This window comes from Giraffa tippelskirchi, chromosome 13, assembly GCF_054371585.1.
Source record: "Giraffa tippelskirchi isolate mGirTip1 chromosome 13, T2T-mGirTip1v1.2.pri, whole genome shotgun sequence".
Lineage (NCBI taxonomy): Eukaryota > Metazoa > Chordata > Mammalia > Artiodactyla > Giraffidae > Giraffa > Giraffa tippelskirchi.
Window position 1 is genome coordinate 7258788 of NC_137287.1, and position 17106 is coordinate 7275893.

General features: G+C 48.1%; 1 protein-coding gene and 1 long non-coding RNA gene across 47 annotated transcripts in view; both read left to right on the top strand.

Moving 5' to 3' along the window:
- The window catches only part of CUX1 (cut like homeobox 1), a 349540-nt gene that overhangs the window by 88902 nt on the left and 243532 nt on the right, over window positions 1–17106 (top strand). The gene's annotated exons all lie outside the window — the stretch shown is intronic.
- Window positions 11169–16872, top strand: LOC145532503 (uncharacterized). The gene is made up of 2 exons (XR_014073298.1): window positions 11169–14613; window positions 14663–16872. It is a non-coding gene; the product is annotated as an uncharacterized LOC145532503 (long non-coding RNA).

Genomic DNA, 17106 nt, shown 5'->3' on the forward strand with positions numbered 1-17106 from the left:
TAGTCCTGTGCCCTTTGTGATGACTGGCAAGATGTTAATGTTCTGTCCATTTGCTTCTGATGCCCTTTTTTTTTAAAGGGAAATAAACTGTTACATATGCAGCCAAAATCCCACCTCTGTGCCTTTCTTCTCCTTTCCTCCTCAGGTGTAAGCTCACCCTGAAGCTGATGTTTCACCACCGTATGCTTTTCACACTCATAGCAATGTTTATGCATGCATGAATAACCATAAACAATAGATATTGTTTTATATCTACATCTATTTTACTATTTATGCACATGGAAGGCAAGTGGTATCTTGCAGTGTCTGTATATATCCTCTGACACCTGGCCTCTAAACATTTATTCCGCTGTGTTCATGAATCACAGAAGATGTGTCCATTGCCCTCCTGAGATGACATGTGGATTCTTCCTTCGTTGTTGTTGACACTCATTATTATACCTGTCCTGGGGAGGGGGTTCAGGAGTTCCCCAGGGTGGACCCCAAAAAGCATGGTCTCTGATCACAGCTTGGCCAGGTGGGTGAGTGTAGCCTAAGTGGCTACATGTTATCACTGCCACTGCTCCCCCCACCCCCTACAAGCTCCCAGTAGCTGTTCTGGCCATGGCCTCAGTGGATTTTGCTGTATTTCCTTATTTCTGGCCTATACAGTTTCCTCTTTTGCGTCTCAACTGCTTGTATCTTTTACCCATTTTCCCATCAGGCTGTTGGCTGTTTTCTTATCGACTTGTAGGAAATTTTATATCTGAAATCTGGATCCTCGTTGCTTGCATACATGGCTGCTGTCTCCTCCCAGGCCATGGCCTGTCTTTTCACTATGTTTATGTTGTCTTTGGTCACCTGGAAGATTTTAATTTTAACGCAGGTGACTTCTCCTCCCCACCTTCCCCCCCTGCTAGTCTTTGGTGTAAAGTTTTGTTATTTGAATCTTATTTCAGAAACTCTCCCTTTACTGATGTCATAAAGATAGTCTCCTGTGTTTTCCTTCAATAGATCTTTGGTTTTGTGTTTTACATTAGGCCTATACGTAGAGCATCATGTGGATGGTGACTTGATGAGGCTCTAATTTTATCTCGGTCCATTGAGGGCCCCTCAACCCAGAACCATTTACCATGGGGTCCACCTTTCCCCAGGATTAACTTCCCCACCTCTGCCAGGTACCACACCCGCCTCTAGGCCCCCAGGCTGCCCAATTCCTCACTGTCTGGATGAGTATTACTATATTACTATCATAATTATTTCCACACTGTTATTAAGTCTTGATATCTAGTAAAGGAACATCCTCATGGTTCTTCAAAACCATCTGGACTGTGCTTCTGTATGACTTTTATTTGGTGTCATTTGACAAATTCTGTTGGGATTTTTATTGCAAAAGTATTGCATTTGTAGATTAATCTGGAGAGACTTTATATGGTGTTTTGAGTTTGGATAGAATGACTCTGGATCTTATTCTTAGGTGGGTTTCATTCCGTGCTTGACTCCAGGGATCCATGAAAACCACACTCTGTTAACTTACTCCGGTTCCTAGTGTGGATACAAAATGGTCAACATTGAAGGATTGATCATTGTAGTCTGGAGCCAGGCATAAAAATAAACCCCACTCTGTTATCATAGGTGGCTGTGATTAAGATCAGGGGAAAGGTCGGCTGTGGGTCCCCTCACATTGACAGTTTCCTTCAGAAGATTAAGTGGTTCTTCATTTTTGGCCCAGGTCATCAGTAGCTTAAAGCCATTACTGTCTATTGGCTGTTTGGTTTGTCTGAAATATGGGGCTGGTCTCAGCCTATTTCCCTGGGGTCAGGTGTGTTCACATAATCAAAGTGCCAGGAACCCCATATCATATGCATGTGTGTGTGTGTATGTGTGTGTACACAAAGCAGCCTTCTCTGGGGAGGAATGCACAGCGCCAGGCTACAGAGATGTCCTTTTGTGCCTCTGCATTTTAAAATGTGTGTTCTTTATTAGTAGAGTGTTTTCAGGCTTATTTTTGAGACAGGCTTGTTCAGCCACAGTCGCATGCACTTTGGAAAATGACCATTTGTGAAGCTGTCAGCCATGGGCAAACTGAAGAAAAATGAAGATGCCTTTTCTGTTGATGTGTGTTCAGGGATTTTCATCAGTCCAGTGCATTTCCCATGACCTGTTCAGGCAAGGACGATAGCTTCTGTTTCCTTTCATTAAAAGTTGATGAGGATATTTTTACTTATTTTGTTTACATATAAGCAACCCATGGAAAATATCCCATGTATATTCAAATGGATACTTTGCCACAGTAAAGAAAAAAAAATGGACTAGTTCTCACAGTGATTGGAGACCAAAAAAAGAAAAAAAAAATGACCTGTGAATAGGGATGAAGAAATTAAAGTGAAAAAATATGGGAAGAATAGGTTGGGCTAATAAAATAAAGGGTAAAACTTGGGGTTTAACTCTTTTTGCTGTTATTCGGGAAATGTTTAGCTTTCTTTCTCACTTTTTCTTTTTTTCCAAACCCATTTGCACTTGCAACTAGATAAAATGTTTGACTGTATTAATTTTCCTGATTATAAGTGTGGGAAAGGAGTTCCATGGTAACCCTTCTTAAGTAAATGAACTGATATGTTAGAACCAGAAGAGTTGAGAGTAATTTTTATTTTAAAATTCTTTTTGCATTAACACATCTGCAGTGTTGAGGAATATATGGAAAATTGAAATAGTGCTTCTATCCTGCCATGTCTCCAGCATGTCAATAAATCACCTTTTTTTTCCTTTTAAAATGTCTGGCCTTGTAATTTATGTTTGCATAACCCATTACTAAATTCATAGTAGGTGTTTTAGTTGGCAGGCATTATTCCAGGAATTCTGAGGATCTTAAAAAAAAATAGTCTTTTTTTTTTTTTTAGTATTTATATTTAAGCGGACACTTTCCTTTAAAAAAATGAATTAGATTTTTAAAAAAGAATTTGGAGCTGACTATTTACCTTATTCTTAAGCCAACATTATTAAAGCCCTTATTTCCACATTATCAATTGTCATGAATTTCTTAATAGACTTTATTGTTTTTCTCTCTCTTGAAAATTAAAATTGGCAGAAGAAAATGATATTAAGCTCATACTGATTTCTAGATAATTTTCCATAGGTTTCATATTGCACAGAAAATAAAAATTCATTTCCCTAATTTTTAAATTTCTTGAATGCCATTGACCATCTTAGGTATAAAGTGAAGATGAATATATTCATTCATTTACAGTGTTTGGTGCTTGAACAGAAATAGCAACGTGCAGGGTTAGTTCGCATACTTGTGGCTTACCTTTGAGACTTTCTAATTTTTAAGCAGACATTTAAAAATAATCATTATGTCTTCCAGCCCTAAGTTAGGAGAACTTTTAGAGCTTTACTTTGAAATGATGAAAAAAGTTATCTCTGTTTTGTATTGTAAAATTTTTTAATTGATTTTTTTTAATGGTAGTTAGAAAGTTGGAAAGGCCACTTAAACGGTTTTCAGAAGAAGTTTGTTTTATTCGAACATGCTTCCCTTCTCTTTTCCCAACCCCCATCAACTGGTTAATAATTTTTCAATTTAAAATATGTATTTCAGCCCATTTGAAATCTCTGTGGCCAATCAGAAGAGAAATTGTTTCTCCCCTGGGAGCCTTAATATATTTATCAGGAAGTCTGCAGCCTCTTCAGTGTCTTTGTGAAAGAGAATACAAGGTTATTAGTGTTATGTTTAAAAATTCAGAGTTTAACCTGCTTAGACTCTGTTCTAAAAGTCCACTCATGCTATAGAAGTTTGAAAGCTTCTCTTTCTCCTACTTTAGTTAGGCATTAAAAGAAACGACAGCTTTCTGTTGTTTTTGTTTATGTTAAAGATGTAGCTAATTTGACATTTTAAAGTACCTTATTTTCGTTATAATTTTAGTTCCTTATCAGAGATGTTTATTTTGGTGGTATTGCTCTGACAACCTTCTACACTTACAGAATAATTTCTCTTGGGTTCCAAAGGTGCTTCTTCCATTTCTGCATTTATTTCTGGAAACTTTGGGCTCTTATCCACTCTTCCTGGCAAGGTGCAGGGTTTTGAGAATCTGTCTGACTTCTAAAAACCCAGCTCTCAGACCAGAGCCTTTCTTGCAAGAACAGTGAAGGTGGATTACAGAAATGGTATCGCAGCTTTCAGGAGATGAGAAGCATACTTTCTGGGTTTTTGTGGAGTTCTCTTCCCCCGCTCAATCTCCCCTGGAGTTGGTGGCCCCGTTGGTCGTCCTGAGCCCTGTGGTCATGTCCCAGAAAGTGTTTCCACCAGGGAAGGTGCTGTGCCAGAAGCCGGGAGAAAGGAAAAAGGAGGTGTTTATCGTCCCGAAGACGCCTTCCAACTTTTATTATTAACTCCTTTCCAAAGTAAACTTTCGGGTTTGTTTCAAGTCACTTCTGGCCAAAGTACAGTTGGATTTGCTGTGTCCTCTAGGGGGAGAGGCGAAAACAGCATCACTCTGGGCGAGGACGAGGTGGGGGCCTGTTCCTTGAGGGAAGGGAGGGGGTCTGGGTGACAGTGAGGGGACGGGGGGTTGAGAATCGGGGGGCATGAGTAAATGCTGCCGCCTCAGCAAGGCTTCCACAGCCCTGCGCAGGGCCATGGACTGCGGGCTGGGCCCTCTGAGAGGTGGTGGGGTACGTGGAGCCCCCCAACCCCACCTGCCCCCCACCCCAGCCCAGTCAGAGACTGGCGTGGAATCAGATTGTTTGGATAAAGAGTCGTAAGTGACAAAGTGGTGGGGGCAGTGCCCAGCGGACGCTTAAGAGAAGGGGCTCTGGAGCGGATGCAGGAGCCATGACCTGGGTCGGGCCAGCGCGTGGCTGTCACCAGGAGTGGACAGTCCAGGGGGGCGGGGCTCCAGCCATGGCTGGAGAGGCTCCAGGGCAAGGCTAAGGAACGTGGACCTTGCTCTGCCCAAGGCCCTGCCAGGATTACAGGGCGCATGCCCAGGAGTGACCCAGCCCAGCCTACACATCCCAGACTTGGTGCCACACTCTGTGGCATGAAGCGTGGATGCTCCTGGAGCAAAGGTGGGGCCGGAACCGCCAGGCCCCTGCCCTGGGGGGCTCCATGGGAAATAGCTGTTCTCCCACAAACAGGAGATGTTCTGTCTACTCAACACACACCTGTCATGTGCCTTCTCTGGGCCAGGCGCTGAGGACACAGCAGAGAACAAAGTACCAACCCCCCTCCCCTGGCAATGTCACATTTGAGTGGAGGAGACAGACAGCCAGCAAACAGACGGGAATGGGTTCCAGGGGATGCTGATCATGGGATGGGGAAAGAGAGACGGAGAATTTAGCAAATGCTTGGCCAAGAAGGGCAGGAGGGAGGCACAGAGTAATTATAGAAGGTTTTAAGGGGGCGGCTTCCCCACCCTGGGGGGGACCCAAGCTTGTTCTAGGTGGGGGCAGGACGGGGGGAAGGGGAATCCATGTGTGGTGGGGTATACTTCCAGAGCAAGGTCAAGGTCACAGAGTGGAGAGGAGAGGGATCTAGGTTCCAGAGAGTGGCATCAGCTTTCCTAGAGAAGTAGGAGAAGTTCTCGAAGAGCGAGCAGGGGCTGACTGCTGGGGGAAAGTGGATGAAGTGTACAGCCTTGAAGACAGTTGGGGAGGGATTCAGCAAAGCACAGATGGATGGACAGTGGTGGTGGACATCTTGGGTGTGTTATGGTGTCCAGCCACCAGGTGTGCAGAGGGGACAGTGGGTGTCCTGTTGAGGATGGCGAAAGTCAGGTGACCGACCCTGTGGTCCCCACTGGAAGCATTCGACCTTCTTGTCTCTTCACCAAGTTGCCCTGGCCTGGATACTTTTGAAGTCTTGCCAACCAGTTACTTACAGGTCATGAAGCCAAAGTTCTCATGTCTCCGAATTTTAAAGGTTAAGAAATCAGCTTCACTTCCAGCCATGCAGGAGCCACCCTATGTCAGTTATTTTCCTAATTTAGCTAATTATAAAAATCTCCTGGGTGTGTGCTTGTTAAATAAAACTACCATCGCTGGGCCCCACCCTAGACAGAGTGAGACATAATCTCCCGGATAGGGCCTGGGGACCTGCCTTTAGAACCAGTGCCTCAAATACCCCAGCTGGGGTGATTTCTCCCTCCACGAGGATGTAGGATGGAGAAAGCCAGGGGTGTGATTGGCATCCCTCCGTCTCCCCACAGTGATGCTTGGGGAGTGTGTGTCCAGTGGTCACCTGAGCCGGGTAGTCAGGGCAAGAAGGCATGGTCAGCCTTAGTCGTGAATGAGGAAAGCAGCCTGTGAACAGTGTTAGTGCTGTCACTCCTGGAGGCAGCTGGGAATCCTCTCGGGGTTCCAGAAGGCCTCTGGGAACGAGCATTGTCACAGTTGCTCAGACCTGGAAGTGTTCTCCGAGTTGTCTGGTCCAGTCTGCTTATTATCGCATGTGAGGAAACCTAGGTCTGTGTTTGGCCCAGCCTTCATGCTGCTTGCAGATGGTGCTGGGTGTCTAGGATTGTTTTTGCTCAATGATCACCAGGCTTTGGCTTTGGCCACGGTTGTTTTCAGATGTCAGAGCCCCGGGTGGTAGTGGGTGCTCCAGAAGGAGCAGGCGCCCAGACTAGAAGTCCCCCAACCTACCAGGACAGTGAGTGGGCATCCTGTAGAGATGACTCTGCCTTCCAAGTGTGGTGAATGGTAGAAACCAGGTCTGTGAGCCATGTCCAGAGGAGGATTTGGTGCGGATGGTCTCTGCAGGGCTCCCTTGACGACATCTGCAAGTACGAGCGTGCTTGTGCTTGCATGCCTGTGTGTGCGCTTTGGGTGACTTAAAGCAGTTTTACAAGGAAGGCATGGCTCCAATACCGACCATGGGTGCTCGTGCACAGAGCTCATGGCACACCAGGCACAGTGCTCATGCACTCTGCGTGTGTGTTCCACGTACTCATCACAAGGGGCTCCAGAGGCTGGTTGTCTTGCTGCCCTGTCCTAGAGAGGAGCCCAAGGTTGAAATTGACTGGGACCTCCTGCCCAGGACATAGCAGAATCAGGACATCTGAGCCAGCCAGCCTGGCCCCAGAGCCCACCTCTGCATGCTCAACTCCTCACCCCTGGAGTATGGGACCCTGTGCCACCAGCACTCAGGCCAAGCAAGTCTCCTGTTTTCCCCATTAATGATTTTAGTGGTTTTCTGGCTTATTCGTTTCATGCTCACTAGCTCTCTCTAGCAGATCTGATTTTAACAGACAACAAAGATTTTTATAAATCATGGGAGACGGTCTTAAGTGGAGAAAATTCTTTCTTCTTACCCGCGCTCTTACCTCCTCCTCATCCCCATGCTCCACAGAAGTTCGGAGAAGGGCGAATAACAATTACTATAGTGAGTATCCTGGTCTAGGTACTCCCTCGGCTTTAAAGACATTGGTCAGTGAGAATGGTTTTGACCTTTTTGGCTACACTCTAATTCCATTTGTAGTATTGGCATGAAGGTGTTGGTATAAAATCAATCCTTTACTTGGGGAAAAGTTTTTAAAAGTCAGATTTATACTCATTCACTCCTTTTTAAGTCTCCATTTCTGTGAATTTTGGCAAACGTGTACCATTATGAACCACCACAATTATTACATAGGACAGCTCCCACGTCCCCAGTTCCTCTGTTCCTCTTTATAGTCAGCCCCTTCCCTACTCCCAAGCCCTTGGTGACCACTGATCTGTTTTTCTGTTCCAGTTTTGTATCTTCTAGAATGTCACATATGTGGTTACAGAGCCCCCGAGTCTGGCTTCTTCCCTGTAGCGTAATGCATTTGAAACTCAGCCGTGTTGTCGAAAGTACCCGTAGTTCTCCCTCCTGAGTGTTGAGTCGAGTTCCTTTGTATGGGTGTGGGCCACAGTGGGTTTAGGGTCATGCAGGATCCCCAACATGCAGGCTCCCGGAAACGTTTAAAGCTGTACACGGCCTTGCGCCCAGTGCTGCCTGATACCCTGATCAGTTTGCTAGGCAGCCCGGACAAGTGCACTCTTGATTCCTGGCAAGAACAGTCACATCACTGCCCTGCCGCTTTGGTTTGCATCACCCGCCCACCGTCCTTCTGAGTGCCAGGGGTCTTCCTTGAAGGAGACGGGGTTCGTACTCAGTCGGTGAAGCTGACCAGTTCCTGGTCCTGTGTCCCAAAGGGAAAAAGGGCTTGAGAGTCACTGGAAACAAGCTCACACTGAGGATTCCAGCCCCCTGGTGACGGAGACGGTGGGCGAGGCTGGGAGGCCACACCTGCGCTGAGCGACAGGTGTGGGAGGTGGCAGGCAGCAGCACTTCCGTCAGCCAGGCGCCTCGCCCCCTTTGCCCTGTGGACTGTAGATGCTCTTCCTGTATTTCCTTATGTTGTTACTTCATTCCTCTGCCCTGTGCTTTCTCCTATTTGTACGCTCTGGGAGGGTGAGAACCATACCTCAGTTCCTTCTCCATCCTTGGTTAGATCTGGGATTGGTTGATCGATTTGACACCCTAGTGCAGGTATGCAGAGTGGTCCAGGCCTCCCTACCTGGCCCAAGGATGCTGTCATCACAGCTGGGCAGGGAGTGGCAAGGGGCTCAGCAATCACTATCCCACTCCGTCACGTTCTTCTGGAGAAAACTGAGGTCCAGGGAAGGACACCAGCTTACAAAGACTCACACGAAATCCATCAGAGGGGCTGGGACACGCCGGAAGGGTCTGCCTCCTCTCTCCCCCTGCCGTCAGTTGCCCCACACAGCTCATCTCCACACCGTAAATTTGAAAAGTCAGAAGGAAAAGGGCAGCGTGCCGGGCTTCCTTGAGGCAGGTGGCTCTTTTAAAGCCGGGGCTTGTTGCCAATCTGACCCCGTTTCCATGGAAGCAGCCAGCGGGGGCAGCTTGTTCCTGTCAACCTGAGGTCTGGTGGAGCCTCAGCCCCTGACGGCTCGCCGGCTCGCTCCCTTGGAGGAGGGGACCCAGGAGCCCTGCGAGAGTCTCTTTCCCACTTGCTTTTTGCTACGGAATTTGGCTGGAAGGGAAAGTTGGTGCATTGCTCATACCAGCCTGCGCTTCCCCCAGGACTGGTACGGGATGCACTTCGTCACTGCCCTGGGGAGACCTCCTTTGGGAGCCCTGCTTAGGGGTGAGGTCCCCCTTAGACTATGTGGTTCTCCCATCGTGCCTGGAAGCCTGGCATGCCACAGGCCATGGGGTTGCAAAGAGTCGGACATGACATAGTGACTGAGCAACATCGTGCCTGGAGAGCCTCAGAGACGGAAACAGAACCATCTCATACGTTTAAATTTTGTGCTACAAGTGAGCTCTTCAAAAGACTAAATATCTCAATGGAATCTATTTCTTGAAGTTAATTTCTTCAAGCTACCGACCTCTCTTTCTCGCAGACTGCCGTCCAGTGCTTGTGGTTTGATGACCCGATGGTGAGAGGAGATTTGCCTGCTCTCCTATCTAGCAGTTTTAATGTCTTGGCATTCCTGAGCAGGATCTGCTTCGTCTCATGCTGGGATCATGGCTCAGTAATGAAGCCTTTATTACATCCACTCGTCAACAGATAACATTCTTTGAAGAATCCTGAGTTTTTAATTACCCCGCTTAAGCCTCTGGACACATGCGTTCTGAGGGGCATTTTTGCACTGCTAAATTCCAAGGTTGATTGCAAACCTTAAAAGACTAGAAATGCTAGGAGCAACTTGCCAAGTCACAGACCCGGGAAAGGTCCCCCATCCTCCCCCTTCCTGCCCCTCCCCCGATCCGGTTTTTCATGCCTTTCTGTCTGTGGTGTTTAAGTGCACTTTTATCAGACGTGCCAGCACACAGCGGCTCCCAGGTCTGTTTTTGCACTCGCTTGAGCAGAAACGTACCCAACCAACCTCTGTTCCAGTAGGTGGAGAAAGAGGCTTCAATCCTAGAAGCACGGCTCACCTACCTTTTTAGGGTATTGCAGGTTTAGCTCAAGGGCTGGAGGGCTTCCAGAAAAGTATGACTAAGGGAGAAAAGGGACTACTCCCAGAGCTAGCAGGGTGGAGTATTGCAGTCGGGACAGGAAAATTCCCAGCAGGGAAAACGTCTCGTCTGTGATGCGGACACGCTGGGTCATAGATTTGCTTTCACAGAATAAGTGAAACGGAACTGAGTTTTCTGAGTTCTGCTTCTAGAAGGCCCCATTTCTGCAGGTGTGTCTTTCAGTCACAGTTTTTGTATCGACTATGATTTCAAACACGTCTGCTACAAACCAAGGGCTAGCTGAAAAAGGGAGGTATTCTGTCACCCGATCACTTTGCCAACCACCTGTCTTGGGGCAGAAAGTGAGCAGCATCTTTGCCTGAAGGTCCTGCCACCCTGAGACCCTGCTGTTTCCCTCCTCTGCTGTTGTTTTTCCTTTGCTCCTTAGCAGCTGGCGATGCCCGCTGGCCCTTTGAGAGTCAGGATGTGGAGTGTACATTGTGTGTTTGTGTTGCGTGTGTGTATGTGACTTTGGAGCAATACAGTCCTGTGTCCAAATGTTGCCTCCACTGGCTGCTGGTTGATCACTTGTCTGTAACTCAGTTCAACCTGGATGGAATCTGTCCTTCTTATGGTGGCCATGATTAAATAACCAAGATCACTTCCCTGCTTGTCATAGCTTGGCTGCAAGTTTCTGGGGGATATTTGCTTTCCTCTCCAACTTGGTAAATGCTCATATACTGACTTGCAGAAAAATGATCTATTCATCTAACTTTGAGCAAGTAAGTAGTTGCTTTCCAACATATGTGTGACTGAGCTTAGCCCTTCTTTGGGCATCTTCTGGCCCAGTTTGGGTGTTTTCTCTTGAGTGGGCTCTTCTCAGTATTGTGTGTCATAGGCAGGATGCCGAGTGAGAGCCAAGCTCAGAGATATTCTGGTGAAAAGAGTAGGGAGGCCAGAAGTAAGCAGCAATGTCCTCTAACAGTAAGAGTTTTCATTTTTTTAAAAAAAGGCAATTAGGGGCTTCCCCGGCGGCTCAGTGGTAAAGAATCCACCTGCCAATGCAAGAGACACGGGTTCAGTCCTTAGTCTGGGAAGATCCCACATGCTGCAGAGCAGCCAAGCCCATGAGCCACAACTATTGAGCCTGTGCTCTAGAGCCCAGGAACCACAACTACCGAAGTCCTCGTGCCCTGGAGCCCGTGCTCCACAACAAGAGAAGCCACTGCAATGAGAGGCTTGGGCACCGCAACGAAAACTAGCCCCCACTCGCCGCAACTAGAGAAAAGCCCAAGCAGCAACAAAGACCCAGAACAGCCAAAAATAAATAAATTAATTAATTAGAACTAAATAAAATAAAAATTTTAAAAAGCAGTGATAGATTTGTGGACACCTGTTGGCCTTTGGAGGTTTAGAATGTAGTTTTGGTCACTGCCATAAACACAGCACAATGCCTGCCACATAGGCATTCAACAAATACCATTAAAGAAATGAATAAGTAACTTGTGAAAATATAGCTGTTGCTGTTGGCATTTTGCACAGACACCTGATTGCAACTTTTTGTTGATTATATCTTCATGCTGTCCTACAGTGGCAAGTGAAAATCTATCCGTATGGAGCACCACGTATAGACCACACTTTTGTCTTTTCAAAATGCGGGGCAGGGCAGGGGGAAGCTCTGTTATTTCCTTGTTATTAGGATAATAAGGACCAGCTGTAAAACATTCAGTTCATGAAAAAACAAAGTCAGCTTAAATTCTGCCATCCTGAGATAAACATGGTTAGCACTTTGCAAACAGTGTTTCAGGCATCTCTGTGCTTAGATGCACTTCCAGGCTCAGTTCTGCTCAGTGATACTGAAAAGCACCAGCTTGTGCCAGGGACTCGGGGGTCCTGCCACTTACGTGCCCTTTTGCAAGCTTGTGTGTTGGGGACGTCTGTCCGACGGGTCTGCCGGGCCTGGCCTGCACTTTTTCATGGCCGTGTAGTGTGCCAGTGCTTGGCTCAAACTGGCTAAATGCAGCTTCCTCTCGGTGTAAGTTCAGGTTGCTTGTTATTTTAAGTAAACTGTGTCTAATCACACAACATGACATCTTGAGCCACTGCAGGTTCTTGCCAAAGCCTCCATTAGTGCCGTGACTCAGGAAAGATCACTCGTTTTTCCTTCACTTACTGGGCTCAGCCACTCACAGATGTGAGTGACCCAGGCTTGGAGAGCAGGCAAATTGACTGTCAGAGGCATGAGAGGGGCCCCCATCCCCACAGAGAGGGACTACCCCACCCCCTCCCAATGGCTTTTTCCAGATAGGGGTTGGAGGCAGTATGGACAGCTGTGTAAGCGGGTTTTCCATATTCCAGCAGGAGGGGTCTGCAGCCCTGACATTGTGTCAGCCCCAGAACGATTGGAAACTCCTTCTTTTCCCAAGGAGGGTGTTGATCAGTGGTAGGATGGTGCTAGCCATGAGTAGTGCACCCCAGCCTCCTCAGTGGTGGCAGTCACCTAACCCCACCCACTGGGAGGTAGTGAACGAAGTGGGCCAACACTTGCTCTTACGGTCCAGCTCACTGGCCCCACAGTAGCCAAGGAGAGTGACACATCACTGTTAGGAGCTCTCTGTTCTGCCCGACTCACCTCTGCTTTCCAGTGGCAGCCAGTGAACCCCCATTTAAGCCCAGTGGTCCACCCCTCTTAACTCCATAGTCAAGGGAGACAGGGACCTGCTCAGGGATGCACTTCAGTGAGTTATCAAATTGAGCCCAGCAGCCAGGCCAGAGTCTTTGCCCCGAGTGCCTATCAAGAGGGGCCCTGTATGTGTCTCTGCCTAATCACCATTTGCCACCATGAGTCCGTCTGTTGGTGATTCTGCTTTTGTTTTGTTTAGTAGGTTTTTTTTTTTTTTTTAAATATTTATTAGTTTGGCTGTGCCAGGTTTTAGTTGTGGCACACGGGGTCTTTAGTTGAAGCGTACACATTCTCAGTCGCAACATGTGGGTTCAGTCCCCTGACCAGGGATCCAACCTGGGCCCCCTGCATTAGGAGTGTGGAATCTTAGCTACTGCACCACCAGGGACGCCCCCTGGTTTTGTTTTTAATAAAACCCTGTGCCTATTGGTCGGGTCTCTGACTCCTCCAGGGCTCCATCTACCTCCAGTGGACACCCCAGCATCCCCAGAGAGCAAGTGGCCATGGCCAGGTTGCTCCCAAGAGAGCCGGAGCCCCCCACGCTCCTGCCTGCCAGCTGCAAGAGAGGGGTCCTTTTTTCTGGAGCAAGGAGCTGCGGTCTGGTCTGGGGAAGAGCACAAGGGTCAAGGTCAGCCCCGCTTCTCCCTTTACCCAGAGTTTAGGCTGAATGCCACACGGGCGCAAAAGAGCATCGCACTTTTCCAAAGTGCTGTCACTCCTGGGTGCCGTCCCCGCCCCCAAGCTGGCTTTGGAAATTCCCATTCAGCTTGCAGTCACCAAGAGACTACCAAGCCTTGGGGCAGGTGCCAGGTGTGTGTGGGGAGAGGGTCAGCGTGGCTCTCCTGGGCACAGCAGGGCAGAGGCACCTGAGGCCATGGACCACAACCCGATCCAACCCAGGCCAGGCCCCAGTTCCGCGGGTTTAGCTCCAGGATCTGTTTGCTTTCGACACGTCCACTATCATTTAGATACAAAGCATAACACAGCCGAAGCCAGTCAGTGGAATTTAGAGTTCATGCCAGGAAAATAGAATAAATCAAAACAGCCATTAATAATTTTCTTTAAACTGTGAGTAAATCCCCTCTCTGTTTGTTGCATTTTGTAAATTATATCCAGCAATTAATTTATTGCTATTTAAAATAGCACAAGAACCCATGGAAACCCAGTCTGTATTGAGTGCCTTCTCTGTGCTGGGCACTGTGCTTGGGGCTGGGGGTACCGGAGATGATCCTGCCCTTATGGAGCTGACATCCACCTGGGAGTGGGGTTGTCTGGAAGCATCCTGAGAGCAGGGCTGGGGGTGCCAAGTAGAGGAGCTGGACAGTGCAAGAAACTGAGAATCCCTGGGATTCTGAACCCAGAACTGCAGGCCTGAAAGAGGAGCTGGAAGGGCTGGCCTAGACCAAGTTCAGGTAGGTCGGCATATCTGTGGTCCTGACCCACTGCACACAGGAGTGCAGTTCTGACTCGAGAGGTCGTGTCTGGGGCATGTGCCTTCTTTGCTTCCCTCCCTTGGATCTGGGTGACAGAATTAGCTCTGTCCCCCAAGGCTGGGAACACCAGCAGTGAAGGGCTTGGCTTGGGAATCAAGCTGAGGCATTGGCTAACATAAAGAATGAGTTCTAGGTCTTTCCCCACTGGGTCAGAGGGCTAGGACTCAGAGGGAGGCAAACTAGTGTTGTGTGTTTGGAACGGGGTGGCAGGGGAGCCCCCAGATGAAGCCAGTGGTTCGAGACTGGGGAGGGGCTGGCATTCTCTGGCATGAAGCATAGACCCCGAGGGCAGCTGTGAAGTGGCCGAGGAGTCAGGCGGAAGCTCTGAGGACTGAGTCGGAGTTCCAGGAGGGTTTGCAGTGGCTGCCAATGCTGCAGAGTGAACGCTGGATTTGGAGTTTGAGGCAGGTGGGTTGTAATGCAAAGGGGCAGGAAAGGTCTCATTTGTTGAGCCCCAAAGCCAAGAGTGGTGCTAGGCCCATTATGTATGTCCCTTGTGGTCATCCAAGGTGGGTGTCAACATCTTGGCTTCACAGAGAGAGCTTGTGGTCATCCAAGGTGGGTGTCAACATCTTGGCTTCACAGAGAGAGCTTGCTCTGGCCTTAAGCTAGATTCTAGACTGGTTACGCTGACTCCAGCCTTGGTGCCCACCCCAGGCCAAGACCAGGGAGGGCTAGCATGTATGTCAAGTCAGCCCAAAGAGGCAGCACCCCGGACCAGTCTCCCCATGGACTTGGCGTCGAGGAGAAGATGCAGAGCAGAGGGAAGCAGGAAAGCATCAGTGTCCTCGTTTTCAGCTGGGGGAACAGTGCTTATGGGTGGGGAGGATGGAAGCAGGTCTGAAGACCACGGACACGATGATCAGCCTTTATTTCAGATGCTTTGATGATGGTCTTAAATGAGACTAACTCCACTACAAAATGATCTCACTATCCCAGTATCCCAGTATCCCACTATCTCACTATCTCGAACATTTTCCCTGCAAATCTATGGGTCAGTGCTGCCTGTGCCCAAGCCCACCCGTTTCATAAAAGGAAGGAGCCGACCAGCCTGGGACAATGGTGATGGGTCAGATCAGCAGTGCCTCGGGCAGGGCAGGGAGTGGAGTGGGGTGGGGTGGTGGAAAGAATCCAGTCTTGAGTCTGAAAGGACGTAATAAAATCTCTAAAATTAAAAGATTTATTTTTTTTTAAGCCTACAGTGAAATAACTGTCTCAGTCTGCAGATAGAGCTAAATTTGGGGGAGAACCACATATTTTGATTTCTGGAACTTTTTTTAAAAGGCAACTTTCCAAGCCATAAATTAAATATTTGGGGGCGTTAGACTAAGATGACTGACTTAGCCGTTTCATCAACAACATGGAAAGCATGAAGACAGATTTGGGGATAGCAAGGACACCTTCACGAAGTTTGACCTCTGCTGATTGTTGACCTCAGCAGGAAAATGTCCATATTTTCTTAGGGCTGCTGTTTAAGAAATTAATTGGGAATAATGTCTGTTGCACCAGATCTCCAGCCAAAACATTCACATTTGCCTCATCTGTAGAGAGACCTGAGCAGAGTTTTATCTCTGCGTCTCTTTGCTAAGTGTTCCCGCTCCGTTAGCAGAGCTATAATTAACTCACAGGACGCCAGGCAGCCAGATTCGGCCAGGCGCCAAGAAATCAGCCCCAATTACTATATTCACATTGTCAGTAATGCCCACTTCACAGCTTCTGCTAATTTGAAATGGCAAGTTCCAACTTTCCATAGTAAAATTACCATTTTTGTACTGTTCTATTACATGGTGATATTTGTCCATTATTTTGGCAATGTAAACTTGGTATTATAACGACAATTAGTTGTCGAGCAGTTTCTGAAATGATTTGCAATTACATCTCTTAAATACAAAACTTATGTCCGCCCTGATGGAGTGAGTCGTGCGCTCCCTCTGTGCCCTGGATTCTCTGTAGGGATCAGCTTTTCATATGACACCGATGTGCCCTGGGACTGTGTGATAAAGGTGAGCATTTAATATAAGGAGCAGCCTCTGGTTGTTGACTGTTCTGTTGATTCGGCATCAGAGTTGTCTGAGCCAGAGAGCTGTCCCCGCCCCTCTGTCTCTCTGAGGTCCCTCGGGGCGGGTGCTCTGGTCGCATTGCCGGCCAGCTGGTCCCCGCTGCGCTGTGCCAGCCCAACCACTGAGGGTCTGGTCTGTGCCCCAGACGGGCAATCACAGCTTCTCCTCTGACCTCCGGTTTGCGAGGCGGTGGCAGCGGTTAGTTTTCCTGCTGACACACAGCGAGGTCCCCTGCCTTCCAGGGAGGTCTGTCCCTGGGGGATCGGACTTGCTGGCCCAGTTGGGTTGTACATTGTGCTCTTTTCAGCAGAGAAACTTCAGGAGACATGATGTAGGCCAGTGTGCCACTCAAAGTGTGTCAGAGTGCCGCCCGAGGACCAGGAAACGGCCATTATTGGCCTGCAGCTAGATAAGTACAGGGGTTCAAAGCGGCGTTTAGAAACATTCGTGGCCTCTTGATATTACAGTGACGTCCACGTGGCATTTTTCCTGTATTTTATAAAAATACCAGTCCAAGGACTTCCTTGGTGGTCCAGTGACTGGAACCCCATTTTCCCAATGCAGGGCTCAGGTTTGATCCCTGGTCGGGGAACTGAATCCCACATGTTGCAACTAGGAGTTTACATGCTGCAACTAAAGATTCCGTTTGCTGAAACTGGGACCCAGCATAGGCAGATAAATAAATCAAAATATTAAAAAAAAAAAAAACAGTCCACAGAAGATTGGAAATTTAGAAATTTGTGTCATGTCCTTCCCTACTGAGTGTTTGAGAGAGATTGACTATTATTCAACCCCCAACCCCTGACTGGATTGCATAGTGATAGTTTATTTTGGATAAGACGATTTTCTTTCTCTGCAGGGCAGGGGTCCACAGGGCACAGTCACTGAGGGGAGAGGCTTCTGAAAGGAGGAGGCAGGCATCCCCAGACGCAGACAGGCCTT